General features: G+C 34.8%; 1 protein-coding gene and 1 pseudogene across 7 annotated transcripts in view; one reads left to right on the forward strand and one right to left on the reverse strand.

The window, feature by feature from the left end:
* The window catches only part of ZFPM2 (zinc finger protein, FOG family member 2), a 473192-nt gene that overhangs the window by 71456 nt on the left and 389471 nt on the right, over positions 1-12265 (reverse strand). The gene's annotated exons all lie outside the window — the stretch shown is intronic.
* Positions 3104-3429, forward strand: LOC118148352 (large ribosomal subunit protein eL42-like; annotated as a pseudogene).

Consider the following 12265-nt stretch of genomic DNA (forward strand, 5'->3'; position numbering starts at 1 on the left):
TCCTAGACACTGCATGTTCTACCATAAGCCAGAGCATTGTAAATGACACTGTGGAGGATGACAAAAACTCAGTAACCTAAGCATTGCCACTAACAGAAACCTCTGTTGGTCAGGGTCTCATCAGTCTTGATACTTCTCTATTCTCGGGGTCTAGGACAGTACCTGGGATACTGCAGACATTTAATTAATATTTTAAATTAAATAAGTAGATAAGTGAATGAAAGAAGTAATAAATGAAACAGCAGAGACTAGATACAATTATAGTATAAATATTACATGCCACAATGTATAATATATTTAAATATATTATGTATACTACATATATAATACATATAGTATACATGGAAGTACTATATGTATTTAATAGAGTATGCATATAGATGTATAAACACAAGTAGACACATAATGAAAAAACAACTTCATCTGGAGTATCCCAAGTTATACCTCAACAATGAGAAAGACATTTCAGTAAAGAGGAAATGAGGTTGCACAAAAAGAGAAACTTCCAGCATGTCAATGAATCACAGAATAGAAATTTGGAGAATATGAATTAGGTTATATGAGGCCAATAGTTGAAAGTGATTTATTTACACTCTTCATGGGGACTCTTCAAAAGATTTGTGTAGCAATGTAGGGGATACCAAATGCTTAGAGTAATGCTATTAAAGTACATACAGGTATGGCTTTAATATAAAGAAAACATAGGAATATGCAAAGAAAGTGATGGTTTACTAAAATGTCTGTACAATATTTATGCATAATATAGGCAGGCTCACTGTGCCAGGCTCTTAGGCTTCTCTTAGAAAAAAATAAACAAAGGTCAACCAAAATCCCAAGCCAAAAACACACACACAACAACAACAACAAAATCCTTTACAATGAAAATTTTAAAACCTGAATGCTTTAATCAAGGCTCATTGTAATGAGCCTTATATGGGTATTGTATAGGTGGCTCAAAGAAAATCATAAACTATTAAATCCTACTTGGTAAAGTGCATCCCTATTTTCAAGTGCTTCTCAATTATAAGATAGACAATAATGAACTTAGCTTCAGAAATATGTAACATTTCTGTATAGAAAAATAGTGATTTTGTGTAAATAATTCCTTAATGCATTTATTTTCAAATGTAACACTTCCAAATCTAATTGAAAAATTCCTCGAGAACATCAGATACATAGTACTACCACTACAGGCCTCCTGAAAACCATCTTAGTACCCTTACTAACCATATGTTCTCAGTCACCTAAACACTCAGCACCTTCTTATCCAACACAGATTTCACAGTTTTGCAAATTAAATGAGACAATGTATTTGAAAGCATCTAGCACAGTGTCCTGGAAAACAGCTGTTTTTTGAACATTGGCAAAGGGTTGGAGGAGAGAAGGAATTGCTTTTACAACTTTAAATGAATTTCAAAGATAAGTTTCTATTTAATAGTACAACTGTCTCTGTCGCAAATCAGCACATTAAGGTCCTTAATTTGAAGACTCTACTTAAATATGAATGAATTATTCAAGATGTCTCAAACTTTGAGATTTTCTTTACATGAGATTTAATGAGGTAGACTGGAAATTGTAGACTATGCACTTCCTGTGTCTCCCTGGGAGAAGGCTATACTTCCCTGTCTCATTGACAGGCAGTCCAGGGTATTTGCTTTGACCAATGAAAGGTGTGCATGAGTCACATGTGTCATTTCTTGTTGGAAGTTTAAAAAAAACAGCTTGGGTTTTAACATGGTCTCTTTTCTCTCTGCCTCAAGTTAAGCATTGTTCCAGAGAACAGTTTCTTGAGATTGGGTTGGGAAATAAATTATGGAAAAGTGCAAGAGTTAACCTTCAATAAGTACATAGCATAAACTGTTTTAAGCCACTGAGATTTTTGGAGTCGCCTGTTATTGCAGCCTATTTAATCCTATTCTGATTGATACAGACATTTATATCTAGGATCTTAAGCCACTGGAAATAAAAACTCTAGAGTTTAGAAATTCCATCATAGGGTCTATATAACTTCTTTAATATGAGTACTATTACAATTACAATACCTTCTCTAATGTAAGTACTATTGCAAATTACCATAAAAACCATTTGAACGCTTATTTGCATATTTGTTAAAGGTTGGTTTCGAACCTTTTACAATCTGGTCTCAAACTGTCTTTATAATCTTATCTCTCATGACATCTCCCCTTGAATCCAACACTTCAACCATTCAGAGCTGTTTGATTTTGTATTTTCTAAACATACTATGATGTTTCTTTACTTTTTATCTTGAAGTTTCTTCTACCTGGAATAGCCTCCTTCCTTTGTCTGCTGTTGAACATTTACCAGTCCTTTCTGATCATCAATATTCATTGCTCTATGATACTTTTCTGCAAATCTCTAGACAACTTCATTCCCTTCTATCTTTTCCCTAGCACACGGTGGGCATATTTATATTTATTAAAGCACTGACTTATTGAGTGGTAATTATTTGTTTTTCTGGCTCAGTATCCTCTTTTCACCTAAAAGCCGCAGTGCAATGAGGGGAGCACTATAATTAGTTTGTAACCTGAACAAAGTACTAGGTGATGATGGTTATATCCATCTATTCATTAAATAGTTGGGGGTTGATTTGTTAATAGCCTAATTTTTCAAAAACTTTAGCTGAGAGAACAGGTTAAAACTAGTTGGTTGCATAACTAGGAATAAAACTTTACTTCATTTTTGTAACTTAAAAAATAGCTTTAGTTTTAGGAGTTTCAGAAATCAACGGTTAAGTCGCATAGTAGGAGATCTCATAGCACCTTGTTTCACTTTATGCTTTATTTATTTATCTATCTATTTCTGTATAGAGATGGGGGTCTCACTGCACCAACTGGAGAGCAATGGCTATTCACAGGTGTGATCATAATGCCTACAGCCCTGAACTCCTGAGTTCAAGTGATCCTCCTGCCTCAGCTTCCAGAGTAGTTGCAACTATGGGCACATAATGTTGCACCCAGCAATTATGCTTTTCTTAGAAAAAAAAAAGTCAACCAAAATCCCAGGTAACAGAAACATTTACAATAAAAGTTTTAAAGCATAAATACTCACTCTTTCTTTCCATGCTGTTAGCGCTCACACAAACATGATGAACGTTCCTAAACCCGCCAGACTTTCTATTTTTGTAAGAAGTATGAAAAGCACCAACCCCACGAAGCAACACAGTACAAGAAGGACAAGGATTCTCTGTATGCCCAGGGAAGGTGGCATTATGACAGGAAGCAGAGTGGCTATGGTGGGCAAACTAAGCCGATTTTCCAGAAAAAGGCTAAAACTACAAAGAAGATTGTGCTAAGGCTTGAGTGCGTTGAGCCCAACTGCAGATCTAAGAGAATGTTGGCGATTAAAAGATGCAAGCATTTTGAACTGGGAGGAGATAAGAAGAGAAAGGGCCAAGTGATCCAGTTCTAAATGTCATCTTTTCTTTTAGGAAGACAATAAAATTTTGAGTTTATGTTAAAAAAACAAAAACAAAAAACATAAGTAATACAGGCTCTTTGTAATGATGATTCAACATATCCAAAGATTTACTATCTCCACATTAGCTTGGCATGCATAGCCCTACAATCCAGTTCAATGTATCCATCACTATTCGCTTTTGTGACCTAGCTTGTCACATTCCTTTACATGTGACAATCCCCTCTACTTTCCATATTCTTCTGTATGCTATCCTCTGCATGTTCTATATGTTCTCCCAACCCTAGTATTTATTCATAATTCTCCTGTAATACCTGTCCTTAGCTTATCTAGGGACTTCACCACTTCCAAAACTTAATTCACAGACTCCTGCCATCATGATGTTTTAGCAGTAGCCCAGAGCAGGCAGGCTTTGCCTTGCATCCTGCCATACTTATCATCTAAACTTCCAATGGTTTCATCCATTGGAAATTTAAAATGTGATATTACTGCTAATCTTAAATGCATCCCTTCTTTCCAAGGAGATTGACTATAAACTCATTTGTGACAAGGGATTAGATCTTAGTGTTTTTAATCCTCATCACCTTGACCAGTGCTTGCACAAAGTTGACACTGGCACAAACAAAGCATCTGCTAGTTATTTACTGACCAGTCCTAGTGATGAAGATACCAACAGAGCAATCCGTTGTAGTACTGAGCAGCCCAGAACATTTATGGAATTCGTTGTTCTTTCCTGAATGCTTTCTTTACACAGTACAAAAACTATTTTCCCTCTTTATCATTATGAATCTGAATTATTAACATCAGGCTCCCCACAGCTTTCTCCTTTCCACATAAGGAGAAGGTAGAAGAATTCAGTTTTATAGAATTCTAAATACTAAAGCTATACAACTTAGAAGTCAACAATAAAAAATTTAAATAGCATTAGGCTGTTACTGGCACTTTAGCCTCTCCAAATAATTCTTATTAAAATCCTCATGCAAAAACAGAAAAATCACAAAACCATCACAACATCCAAGCCAGAAGCAGGCTACTGCCAGTATCTCGATGGAATTTCTTCAGCTGAAAGGCCACTGAAATCAGACTGAATAAAGCAACTAATGGTCAGAGAAGCAGGAAATGATGGAGATTTGCATGCTTAAAAATAGGTTATTTTATTTTTCATTTTCCTATAGACTGCTTCCACAAGGTCTGCTTTGGGATACTACACTTGTTGATATGACCAGAATACTGTTTTCTGTCTCTATTCATAAGAACCTTGGTTGAACTGGGTTGAATCATAGACCCAATGACCCTCTTCCCACAAATTAAACTAAAATTGAGAGAAAAACATACTTGGAGAGATGCTATGTGGTGAGAGCTAATGTACAAGACTTGTATTTTTTGGAGATAATATCTTAGAGACTGAGGTACCATCTCTGGAACAAGAAGACCTCTTATAGCAGTATATACAACATATAAAACCCTAGTTAAGTCATAGGAATTGAGTTCTGAGCCATGTCTCCATTTTCCTGCTGGATATTTAAACAGAAAATTAGACTATTGCTCAAATGACACAGCATGAATTTGGGGTGAGTTACCATATATTCTGATTTATGCCAGAAATACTGGTATAACTATGAGTTGTACCCTTGTTCACTCTTAAAAGTATCCCAGATGACATATAGAGCAATTGTCTTGATTTCTTGGGAATCAAGAAATCAGTTCCGGATAGTTCTCTCTTCTCATTTAAAAATGGATATATTTGAACAGCCTAGGAATATTTATTACAGAAATAGAGAAAAAATATGTTATTCTTACTTAGAAGAGTATACTTTTGAAAATAATTTGGAATATGCATCAGAGAATTTTTTTCAGAAAATAACATATCACTAATGAAAGATAAGACATGGAATTGTGAGACAGTAGGTAAAAGCCATAAGGAAATGCCAGGTTGATGTACAAAGATAACTGGATAAAACTGAAAGGAATAATTTTAAGGAAACTAATTATAAAAGCAAAATATTGCTTTGGAGCTAGAGAGTAGAACTGACACTTTAGAAAATCAAATCAGTCACGTAGATTCAAATCTATAAAGTTACTTGTAAGAAAAACAAGAAAAAATGATGTTTTAAAAAAGAGTAAGGATGTTGTAAAAGCAGATTTTAAAATGTGATTTGAGAATATACAGTTGACTCTTGAATAATGCAGGTTTGAACTGCATGGGGTCTACTTATGTATTTTCAATAAATATACAGAAAAATATTTGGAGACTTGTGACAATTTGAAAAAACTCCAAGATGAATGACATAGCACAGAAATATCAAAAAATTAAGAAATAGAAATGTCATGAATGCATAAAATATATGTAGACACTTTAATCATTCACTACCATAAAATATACACAAATCTATCATAAAAAGTTAAAATTTATCAAAACTTACTCAAACACAAACAGAAAAAGGTAACATTCACAGTCAAAAGAAATTTAAACAAATATAAAGATGCAGTAATAATAATTGCATAAAATTCATTATAATAATTTGTTTTCCACTTCCTATTGCTGTTGTGCTGAGCTAAAGTGTTGGTAGAATCTGCTTAAAATGCCATGTGAGTGATGCCAATCATTTCTATGTGAGCAATTTCTCTTTCCAGTAAATGGCTTATCTCATAAAAAATGATGGTTGTTGCTGCCCATTTTTTCATTGTGTTTAGTGTAATACCATAAACCTTAAATAACACCATGGAACCCATACAAAGTGTCACTGGTGATACTGGAAGTGCTCCCAAGAAACAGAGAGAAATCATGGCATTAGAAGAAAAAGCTGAATTGCTTGATATATATCATAGACAGAGGTCTGCAGCTGGGTTGCCCATCATTTCAGGATGAGTGAATCAGCACACTGAAAAATAGAATGAAATTCGTGAAGCTCTTGCTGCAGCTATGTCAGCAGACATAAAAATCTTGCACTTTTTGTGAAATAGTTTTTTTGCCCATATTAAAAATACAGTTTTTATGTGAGTGCAGGATTGCTGTAAGAAAGAAATACCTATAGATCTAAAATGATTTTTTACTCTATGTCATTATATGACAACATAGAGCAAAGAGAAGGTGGAGAATCTAAATTTGTAGGATTTAATGCCAGCAAAGGATGGTTTGATAATTTTAGACAGGAGGTTGGCTTTAAAAATGTAAAGATAACAGGAGAAGTAGTTTTGGCCAACGAAGAGGCTGCAAATGAATTCCAGGATGCCATTAAGCATATCATTGAGGAGAAAGAATACCTGTCTGGACACTTTCTTTTAATGTCAATGGAAGTGTTCTATTCTCAGAGAAAATAATGCCACAAAGGTTATTTATTAGTAGGAAAGAAAAGCAAGCACCAGGATTTAAGGCAGAAAGGAATGGCCTAACTCTACTGTTTAGGGCAAATGTATTCACGTTTATGATCACAACTGCCCTTATCTATAAAGCTGCTAACCTTCCAGCCTTGCAAAGAAACATAAACATTAGCTGCCAGTCTCCTGGCTGCACAAGAAGAAGGCCTGGATAATAAGAACCTTTTTTTTCTGGATTGGTTTCACCCATGCTTTGTCCCTGATGTCAGGAAGCATCTTGTCAGTACATGAGTCTGCCTTTTAAAGTTCTTTTGATATTGCGCAATGCTCCTGGCCACTCAGATCTTCATTAATTCAATACCACAGGTGTTGAAGTAGTCTATGTGGCCTTTAAATCGAGGGGTTGTAAGGTACTTTGAGGCTTATTTCACATGGTACTGTATGGAGAGGACTGTCAATGCTGTGGAAGAGAACTCGAACAGAATTCCATGAAAGTCTGGAAGGTTTATACCACTGAAGATGCCATCATTGTTATAGAAGAAGCTGTGAAAGCCCCAAAACAATAAATTCCTGCTGGAGAAAACTGTGTCCAGATGTTAGGCATGACTTCACAGGATTTTCAACAAAGCGAGTGAAGAATATCATGAAAGAGACTGTGGGTAGAGGAAAAAAAGTGGGGGATAAAGTTTTTATGATATGGATCTTGGAGAAATTCAAGAGCAAATAGACACCACCCCACAGGAATTAGCAGATGACATGGAGATGAGTGTTTCTAGGTCAATGCCAGACGATGAGGAAGAAGATGTGCCAGAAAACGATTGACATTAGATAATTTGGCAGAAAGGTTCTGATTATTCAATACCATTTTGGTTTCTTTTCAATGTGGACTGATATGATACTGGCACTGAAACAAAAACAAACAGTGGAAGAAAGATTGAAATAATATAGAAACATTTTTAGAGAAATGAGAGAGCAAGGAGTCAGATCGAAATTACTATGTATTTCCATAAAGTTACACGTGGTGTGCCTGTCTCTCCTGCCTCCCATTTAATCTCCACGTCTTCTGCCTCTGCCACCCCTCACACAGCCAAGACTACCCCCTCATCTTCCTCCCCTTCCTCAGCCTATTCAATATGAGGATGGCAAGGATGGAGCCCTTTATGATAATCCCCTTCCACTTAATGAATAGCAAATGTATTTCTTCTTCCTTATAGTTTTATTGACAACATCTTTTCCTTGGCTTCCTTTATTGTAAGAATACAGTATAATAAACATAACATACAAAATATGTGTTAATCAACTAGTTGTGTCTTTGCTAAGGCTTCTGGTCAATAGCAGGCTATCACTAGTTAAGTTTTTAAGGACACAGAAGTTATTTGTGGAGTTTCAAATGCACAGGGGTGGGGATTGGCACCCCTAACCCTGGTGTTGAAAGATCAATTGTAGTCATAACCAAGGAAAAAATCAGGATAATCAAAAAATAAATTAGCAATAGAAACAAAGATCCCAGGAATCTCCCATGGTCCAACAAACACAGGAGCTTGACCTAGTTTCGCACCATTGCACTCCAGCCTGGGTAACAAGAGCAAAACTCCGTCTCAAAAAAAAAAAAAACTGATATGCAGGAATTAAAATATTCTTTACAAACATAAAGCAGGGTAGGGAAGGAAGAAAAAAAAATGCTTCAGAGGGGTACAGGCCTTTGTGTTGCAAAAAATCTGGTAACATCTGGACCAAAGCTGTCCAAAAATATAATGTTAGCTATAAATATAATTTAAAAATTTTTAATAACTACATAAAAAGGAAAAAGGTAAAATTTTAATAACATTTAATCTACCATATCAAAAACATTATCAGTTTATAATTTATGTTAAAATTTTAATTATGCCTGTATAGAGTATTAAGTCTTTGAAATGTGGTGTGTATTTTACATTTGCTACATATCTCCAATTCAGACAAGTCACATTTCAAGTGCTCCACAGCCACAAATGGCAAGTGGCTACCATACTTGATAATGCAACCAGCCATGCCCTATTTCACGTGAAATGAAAAGGTTTCAATATATGTTCTTGTATATTTTTTCTGAAAAAATTACTTAAGAGTAACTATGTAGCTGATAATTCAATATTCATGAAGAGAAGGCCTGGTGAAGGTAAGAATAAGAGAATATTGTGTCTACTTTACGTTTTATTTTTAAAAAATAGAGTGAAAAACAACAGTGACCTAAATACAGTGTGAATGCAAAACAAAAGAAAAAAAAAACACAACCCTGTAACCTGGCAACAATGGGAATTCAAAGCAGTATTTCATACTTTTTCCTATTTTCAATTTGCCTCGATGAACATATATTATTTTTAAAGTGATTTTATATTAAAATATAATGTATAGTCATTATACAGAAAAGCTGTCAGAAAAAGATAAACTTTCTGTTTTTGTAGAATTATAAATATGGAAGGCTACATGAATCATGATGAAATTCATTCATTCAACACATACTGACTGCCAAATTTGCATCATGTGCTGCGGCTTAGGGCAGCTGTCTATAGTTGGGATATGTGAACAGGGTTTGTGGATCCACTTAAACATAATTTTTTTTTTCAACCAAAGGCAATCAGTGAGCAAGGCAAGATTACTAAAGGACCATCAACCAAAGGCAGATGGAAAACACAGTATTCACTGGATGTGAAATTTGCCTCTACGTAGGGCTGACATTTCTTATCCGTGGGTTCCACAGGTCTGACTGCAGAACTGGAGTATGCATGGATTTTGGGGTCTTTGGGGGTCCTGAAACAGTCTCCCATGTACACAGAGGGACAACTATATATGAGGATGTCCTAGGGTTTTACCTGCATGGGTTGCTAAAAAGGAATGATTTTCTAGGTTTTCAACAGTACAGTCATTTTTACTAGTTCTTTTTCAACTTTCCTTTCCAAAAACGGCTTTTTCATTTAACAATGAAAGGCACAAGACCCTACTTTTACAGATACAGGAAGGTAGATGCCAAAACAAATGGACTGTTCTAGGATGCATCTCCTCTCCCAAGTGGAAGTCCTTTCAGAGCCCATCTGAAATGTTGAAGAGAGCTGAGGTTTATTTCATCTGGGTGATGGAGCTGTTGGTAAGCTTCTGAGCCTTATCTCTGTATCTATTTTAGGATAAGAATTCAGAAGTGAGATGAATGTCTCGGGGGCCTGAATTTACATGCTTATTTGAATTGGAAAATGAAGTCAGACTTTTTCCTGACAGATAGCAGCGATCTAGCTGATTGGCATGACAGAGATTTCTTTTCCAATTAGGTTATGTGGCAGATATTTTTCATGAAATGATTGTGCTAAATCTGCAGCTCCAAGGTTTTGATACAAATACACTGGAGTTACATGTACAATATAAGGTACCCTAGAGATTATTAGTAATTAATAGTGGTAAATTAGTAGTAAATTAATCATAAATTAGTAGTGAATACTAAGAATTAATAATGACTGAAAACTCTTTAAACTTATGATTAAACTTTAGATAGCAAGGGAATTAATCATATTTCAACATTCATTTAGTGGAAACTTGAATCAAAGTTTTGTTAAATATGTAAAACCTGGAAAATGTTGGAGAAGGACATTGATACAGCAGGATCAGGTGGGTGGGAGGAGTGCAGGGCAGCTCATGAGGACATCAGCAGAATTGTATGAATAATAAATTGCATATTTACGCAACTATTTCTGTTCACTTGCATCCCTAGGAGAATACAGGTTAGTAAAATTTGCAATCAGTGACTAAGGTCAGATTACTTAAGGACCTTATCCCATCTTAAAAATAAATGTATACTTTGTATAAGCTAAATGTGACATATAAATTGGGAAAAGTTTTCTCTACCAGTTAAGGTTGGCTGTGGTTCCCTGTTAAGTAAGATGAAATCATATAAACTTGATACCATTATTTCTAAATGCACGTTATCCAATGACACAATTCTTCTCTAATATTGGTCTCTGCATAGCTATAAAGGCTGTTAAATTTAATTTGAAAATGGAATCCATCATAAAATATTAACCACAAAAGACTACTGGTATGGAGAAACCTTTAAGTCCACTAGTTACATTGTTCACTTCTGTTGAAGTCATGCACATTGAAAGATATAAAGACTAATACTAATAGTAACATTGATAAAGACAGTAACAGTAATAATTGCTAACATGCAATAGGTTTTATTACTTACTAGATGATGTGGGAAGTACACTATATGTATTATCTAAAATTATTCTTCCCCCAAATGTTATGATTAAGGTTCTAATATTATCCCCATTACACACAAGAGAAAACTGAGGTTTAGGAAGATTAGGTAATATATTCCAGGTGACAAGTTATACATGGAAGAGTGAGGAATAAAGCCCAAGTCTTTCTGAATTCAGAGTCCAATATCAAACAATATATGATACAGCCTTTCTATCAAAGCCTGATTTATTATAATGATGCTTTTGTCTTATTCAACACCAAAGTGTGGCTGTGTGTGTGAGTGTATTGTGTGCACACCTTTTGTATCACTTACAAGAGGAGTGAAAAGACATGGGTGATTCCAATTGCCATATAATTAACATAGCACATTTATACCATGAGGCATCTCAATTACTACTAGCACAATTTAATTGGTTATTAGGAAGATGGTGATACCTGATTAGGACATTACCATGTCTTGAGTTTTTGTAAGTGTGTCAGCTTTGCAGATGATAGCTGTTAGAATGTTTCACAATGAAAAAACGCATACCTCTATAAAAGAAAAAACTAGAATGTGGTTAAAAATCAACCTGGAAAAACAGTTTGGGGCAAGAACATACTGAACCCAAAGATGTCAAACAAAGGAAGCAGCAGTAGAAAGAGTCAGATTTGGAGCCAGTAGACTTTGAGTTAGAGGCTCAAATCTGACATTTAATAAGTTGATAATCTTTAATAAGTCATCGGTCTCATTTGTAACATAGAGTTGTTGTGAAATCTAAATAAGAAAATACATCTGAAAGAGCGGCTCCTCAAACATAGTGAAATGAGACATGGGGACTGGATTAATAAGCAATTGGGGGCTGGGAGGAATAAATTGTGGATGACTTTTTGAACCAGACATCATTTTACTTTGTTTTGAAGAATTCTTTTGATGACAGAATCAGGGCAGAGACAAGGCAGAACAGTAATTCCACTGTATATGTTTAAAAAGAAAAAAAAATGCATATTATGTTATATTTATTAACAATGGATAATTTTCTCTAAAGGAGTTACAAATTTATGATAATCCCTAGCATTCAATTAGTGCCTTAAACTTGCAAAAACCCTTTCGAAGACACTATCTTACTTAATTTTTAGTATAAGTCTTCAAAAAACATTGATATCTCACAATAATGTCCAGATGGTTACATAAATTCAGATATAATATGATGGTGAATCTCTATCCTGGTACAATTTGAAAATGGACATATACTAAAGTTCTCATTTTTGGGAGGTGGTGAAGGTTATTATCTAAGACTAACTTCTTACA

The sequence above is a fragment of the Callithrix jacchus genome, chromosome 16, assembly GCF_049354715.1.
Source record: "Callithrix jacchus isolate 240 chromosome 16, calJac240_pri, whole genome shotgun sequence".
Lineage (NCBI taxonomy): Eukaryota > Metazoa > Chordata > Mammalia > Primates > Cebidae > Callithrix > Callithrix jacchus.